The sequence below is a fragment of the Polypterus senegalus genome, chromosome 4 (genome assembly GCF_016835505.1).
Source record: "Polypterus senegalus isolate Bchr_013 chromosome 4, ASM1683550v1, whole genome shotgun sequence".
Classification (NCBI taxonomy): Eukaryota; Metazoa; Chordata; class Cladistia; order Polypteriformes; family Polypteridae; genus Polypterus; species Polypterus senegalus.
Window position 1 is genome coordinate 227330275 of NC_053157.1, and position 6278 is coordinate 227336552.

Consider the following 6278-nt stretch of genomic DNA (forward strand, 5'->3'; position numbering starts at 1 on the left):
ATCTATCTATCTATCTATCTATCTAACTTTTATCAACATTTATCTAACTCTATATTTATTTTTCTAGTATCAGAATGTAGTTAATTAATGAATGAAGTTAATTTGTTTTGGTTTCAATAGATGTATTTTTCATATTTTCAATTCTTGTGTTCTTTTTTTCACATCTTCGCGCCCCCCTTTTTGTTACTTCATGTCCCCCTAGGAGGGCCCGCCCCACAGTTTGAGAACCACTGGCTTATTGTAACATTCCAACCAGGAGCCAAGCACTACATGCTTAGATGTCTAGTAACCATGGTGTTGATCCAGCATTGTTTGATTTGAAGTGTTTGGGGTCCCTGGTTTTCAGCTCACACCTTATGCACTGGGCGGCACAGCAGGCCCTGGATGTCAGTTTGCAATGTACAAACTGAGTTGAACTGGGCCCTGGTGTTCAGCTCACACGGTAGGTGGCCAGGAATGCAGGAGGTCCTGGTGTTCACCTTCTATTCACTGAGGTACCTCAGGTCCTTGGTGTTCACTTCACGCTGTAGGTACCATTTGCACAAGAGTTCCTATTTTTCTGTTTTCATGTTGTAAATGTTGGCATTCCTCATGATCAGTTTCCTTTGGCAGTCTATGACTGTTTAACTTGAGGCTTTATCAATAATAATACTTATTTACATTTATATATGGCTTTTTCTCACTACTCAAAGTGCTTCTCATAGAGAATGGGGAGTCACTTCAACCAAGTGTTTCCTAGATAGCTTCCCATTTAAGTACTGGTCGGCCTGAACATGCTTAGCTTCAGGTGGAGGACCTTTTCTGAAGTTCATCTTGTATGGCTGCTTTGAGAGGCCCCTGCCAGTCTAAAGCCTTCAGGGAATTTTGGCCATTCAATTCATTTTTGAACAAAGAGTCAAATTGAACATACATAGATTTGTTAGCATAATTACAATATTAATATTGTGGGGTTTTTTTCTGGTAATACAGACATAAATTAACATTATAACACTGGAAAGACTATTAAACATAACATAATATAATGCAAAGATGACTGACTCATTTCTTCTAAAATCTGAACTGTGAAATCTGTTGAAATGTGGCAGAATGGTACTGTACATGTGCTGTATGAGACGGCCAATCCTACTGTAAGTTAGTAGGTATCTGCTATGAAAGGACATTTTGATATATTAATATTTAGGGCTAAACTCCCTTTTATAATGGATAAACTAAATACCTCAAAATCTCAAAAGTTCCCTAATTGAAATTTGGTTATGTTATAGAAAAAAAATGAGTTGACTGGTGTTTTTTTATTTCTCAATATTTGTCAGTAATAAAGCTATAACAAGTGGGGTATTCTTAGGCAGTATATTCTTTTTTGTCTTAAATTTTTGTGATTGCATGGTGGAATGCAATGTGCAGCTGATGCAAATGAGTGCCACAAGGAGAACAGTGGCAATGTACAAGCTGAGGCTGTAATCACACATAGAAATGTAGCTTGTGGTGAGTGGGAAAGGGAAGCAGCTCAGGGGGAAAAAAAAAATATTGTAAACAGAAAAGTACTCAGTTACTTACATAGTGCTTTAGATACATCTGATTAGCCATCTGTTCTATAATTGAGGCCCATTGTCCTGGCTATGATGTTAAACTGCATCTGGCACTTGCAGGGAAAACTTGGGAGTTGGTGGCAAGATTGGCAGTCCAGCCACTGTAAAAACTTTACACAGTTCTGAAATGGCAGGCAGGACCCCTTTCTGCACTCTGCGGGAGTAGCTCTGCTATAGCCACCCATAGGAAGGCTGCTCAGATTATGCAGGGGATGGGGGAAAACCCTCGGGAGCCTTAACCCCAGAAGAATTGAAACAGCTGGAAAGCCAGTGAGGTCAGGCCTGTTGGGAATCGGAACTGAGGCGTCACCCACTGAACAGCAGCACTCAGGTCCTAATATGAGGCAGCTCATCCGGATAGGTGCGTGGAATGTCTTGTCTCTCCGGCATGATGATCATCCTCCTCTGCTGTCGAAGGAGATTTGTAAACTCTGCATTTCAGTGGCTGCATTCTCTGAGGTACCTAGACTGGAGTCTAGCCAGATATCTAAAGGTGGGTACACCCTTTATTGGTCTTGTCGCTTTGATGGCTGCCATACTCAGGGAACAGCTGTTTCTGTAGTGGATTGGCTGCTCCCTATGGTGTCTGATGTTACTCCTTTCTACAAGCATATCTTGAGACTCCAATTACGGTACTCTTTGGGAGCCTTGTTTTTTGAATCAGTGTATGCTTCTACCATGGTGAGGAATGTCTCAGTAGTTGATGGATGTACGCGAGATGACACTCCTCTGGTCATGGTTAACCAATGGCACTGACAGGGCTGGCTATGAGGACTGTGTTAGTCCCATGGGTCTGGAGACAGTGATGAAAGTAGCTCCATGTTCCTTGACTTTGAAAAAGGTCAGGGGCTACAGATCACCGGATCCTGGTTCCAGCGCCATGAGCCACTTCATTGGACTTGGTACTCATGGTACTGATGGTGCAGTGAAGGAGATTATTCACATCCTTGTGTGACACTCCTACAGAACTGCAGCAATTACAGAAGTGCCCAGTTTGTGAATTCTGACCAGAAACTTGTTGTTACTACTCTGAAGATCCAGCTTAGTTTCAGTAGGCTACCACCTACTAAGAGAAAGAGGCTGGACCTGGCCAGACAGCAAGATCAGACTGTTTCTAATGAGTCTGCATGCATGAGACTTGGGTGCGACTGCTGATCCTAATATGATGTTGGAGACCTTTCATGACAATACCCTGAAGGTTGCTGAGGGTTGTTTTGGTGTTGACGGTGTTCCCAGAAGGAGGTATTTCATTTTTCAGGGCACCCTGGATATCATCGAGAGGAGTCACAGCCCATGGCTTGATGGCAAATCTGGTCTGTACCGGAAACTGAGAAGGATGACTGTGAGGGCTCTTAGGGCAGATAAGGAGGAGTTTGTTAGAGTAATCTGTAAGCAAGTGACACACCATTTATGATATAGTGACTCATGTCCTGCTTACAGAGGAACTGAAGTTTTACATACTTCAAAGAGTCACAGTAAGGGTGGTTGATGGAACAGTCCTTATGGATGACTCTGCAGGTGTGACACACTGGACTGGCCATTTTAGATAGATAGATAGATAGATAGATAGATAGATAGATAGATAGATAGATAGATAGATGTAGTAGTAGTAGTAGTAGTAGTAGTAGTAGTAGTAATAGTAGTATGGTTGGAGTGATCAGTGAAATAGTGAAAAAGGTAGAAAGATAAAGTTGTACACGGAGCTGCTGGAAAGGCTACCGCTACATATTATTATATAGTATTATTTTATTACTTTGAGCAGCTGTTTAAAGTTGATCCTCCAGCTAAGACATTAGACATTTCTGATTCCATGGTTGTTCAGGCTGAACCTACAATTAGCTGTGAATAGATTACAAAGGTGGTGAAGCAACTGAAGATAGGGAAGGCTTAAGGGATCTATGGTATCCGAGATGAACTTCTCCTGGCTAGTGGTAAGGTTGTTGCTCTAACATTGCAGTCGATCTTTGCTTCTATTGGGGAGACAGGGGTCATCCCAAATGACTGAAAAATGGGACCTGTCATCCCAGTCTCGGGCAGTCTGGTTTTACACCTAAGAAGTTTAACGCATCCTGGTACTGAGGGTTCTAATTGTGCACAGAGGTGAATATTTTTTTGTAGCCTTTGTAGATTTTCATAAAGCATTTGACTCAGTTGATTGAGCTTCCCTGTGGAAAATCCTGAGACTTTGCCTGACATTACTGGATATCATGGCTGACCTGTAGACTGGAGCTGTGTGTGCTGAGCAGAGTGGAGGCAGAATCTCTGCTTTTTTACCAGTTAATTCTGGGGTTCATCAGGGGTGTGTTCTTGCTCCTGCTCTGTTCAGTGTTTGCATGGACTGGGTGTTGGGCAGGGCCGTGGTGTCCAGCGGCTGTGAAGTATCTGTTGGTGAAGAGAGATTAACTGTTCTTGACTTTGCCAACTATGCTGTGATCTTTGTGGAGTAAATGGAGGTTCTAATTAGGAATCTCGAGAGACTGAGAGAGGAGTCTGAGTGTCTGGGCTTGTAAGTGTCCTGAATTAAAACAAGATCCAGGCCTATAATGACCTCTTGGGCATAGCCATCAGCAGTGTAGCTGTCTGCAGAGAGAATGTCAATCTTGTGGAGAGTTTTACTTACCTTGGCAGCGACGTTCATGTATTTGATGATTCTTCCTATGAAATCAGTAGATGGATTGGGTTTGGGAGAGCATGGGGCATCATGAGGTCGCTGGAAAGGAGTGTATGGTGCTCCCAATAATTGTGTAAAAACACAAAGGTCCAAGCTTTTAGAGCCCTGGTACATCCTGTTTTTCTAAATATGGTGGCGAAACATTGACACTATCTAGTGACCTAAGACAAAGACTGGACTTCTTCAGTACTGTGTCTCTTTGGAGAATCCTTGGGTACCATTGTTTTGACTTTTTGTCAAATGAACGGTTGGTCACAGATTCCCGAATGAGGCACATTACCTACATTGTAAGGGAGCGTCAGTTACAGCACTACAGTCATGTGGCACGTTTCCCCCAGGGTGATCAATCTCATGGGATCCTCATTGTTGGAGACCTGAGTGGCTGGACCAAGCCAAGTCATTTCTGGAGGTTGGGACTGGACCATGTGTCTGCCTGGGGGGTTGCCAACCGGGATCCTGAGTTGTTTCATCGTGTAGTGGGTGTGGCAACACATTGTTCCAGTGCATGCTCCCCAACTTGACTTGACTTGACTACACAAATTCAGCTGTTTCATAAAGAGAGGCCTTTTTTTTTTGCTTTCTCAAAAATCCAAAGTGTGACTCATTTAAAAACAATTTTAGCTTTCATAGTATTTATTTGGTAGAAACATCACAAATTAAAATAAAGGCTAATGGCAAAGCACAGACATAACCAAAAACTCATCTTAGAAGAAATCAAGTGAATATACTACACAAGTGTCTTGTGGTTCAGTGCTGCTGTGGTGGCTTCCCTGGTTTTTATCAATAAACCACAGTGAGGTAAAGATCATAAAGCTTAATTTTAAAGGGCAGCTAGCACCACCTAGTGGGTTTGTGTGGATATCCATCGTCTATTTTGTTTTAGGAGTATCATTTTGTTAAATCCTGGAAAGATCTTAATGTACAACCAGTCCTAGTTAACCTGCAAATGAATTTGAAAGTTCTCAAAGATAGATTATCTTCCTTTACACTGAAATAAACATTTTTAAACTATTAGTTTCCTTTAAAACTTTCAGATTTTTCCAGAAACATCCACCTTCCTTTCAATCTCTTCTTGTGGATGTATGGTTGCCATTATAAACCTCTTAAAACTCTCCAAATCCAATACCTTGTACCTGTATTCTGATTTCAAAAGCTTCCATGATATTAGCAAATGCAAAAACAAAAAACAATTTGAAAAGTTTAAAATCAGTATTTTATACGCACAAATTAGAGTGCAGGAAATAAAATTCAGCACATAAAAGTTAGTGTGCACAATAAAAAATCAGTGTATGAAACTAACATTGAAAAATGATTGCATTAAATGATCAAAAAAACTAATGTCTAAAAAAAATCAAAAAATGGCTACAGAAAATTTGCATCATAAATGGATTCACAACAATAGCATTATAAAGAATAAAACATATAAATAGATGCCAGCTCGTATTATTTATACAGATTATCTTTTGTCTTGGCATTTAAGTAGATTGTACATCGAGTTCTGCCATTTACCTTGATTCAAAACTCATGATATATAAACTATTCATTAATTTGTGCCTCGGAAAATGTGTGATCAAAAAACAAAACAGAGTTAAAAAATCAAACTGACTTTCATAAAGCATGAAGTAATCAATCAAAATTTCACCAAGCAACCAAATTTCACTCTCATTTGACATCATCATCCATCCATCCATTTTCCAACCCGCTGAATCCGAACACAGGGTCACGGGGGGGCTGGAGCCAATCCCAGCCAACACAGGGCACAAGGCAGGAACCAATCCCAGGCAGGGTGTCAACCCACCGCAGACCATCATCTAAAAAAGAATCCGACTCATCTATAAGCAATGTTGTACAAGCAAACACAATAAACACTTAATTAAATGGTAACACCAAAAGACCAGATCTTGGTACGTGAGTATTTCTTCTCGGAGGCGATAGCTCCCTGGCTGGAATAAGTTCTTTGGCAATTGTGGCATCTTAAGTAACCCGAAATTATATAGATATAATATTAAAAGGCGATACCT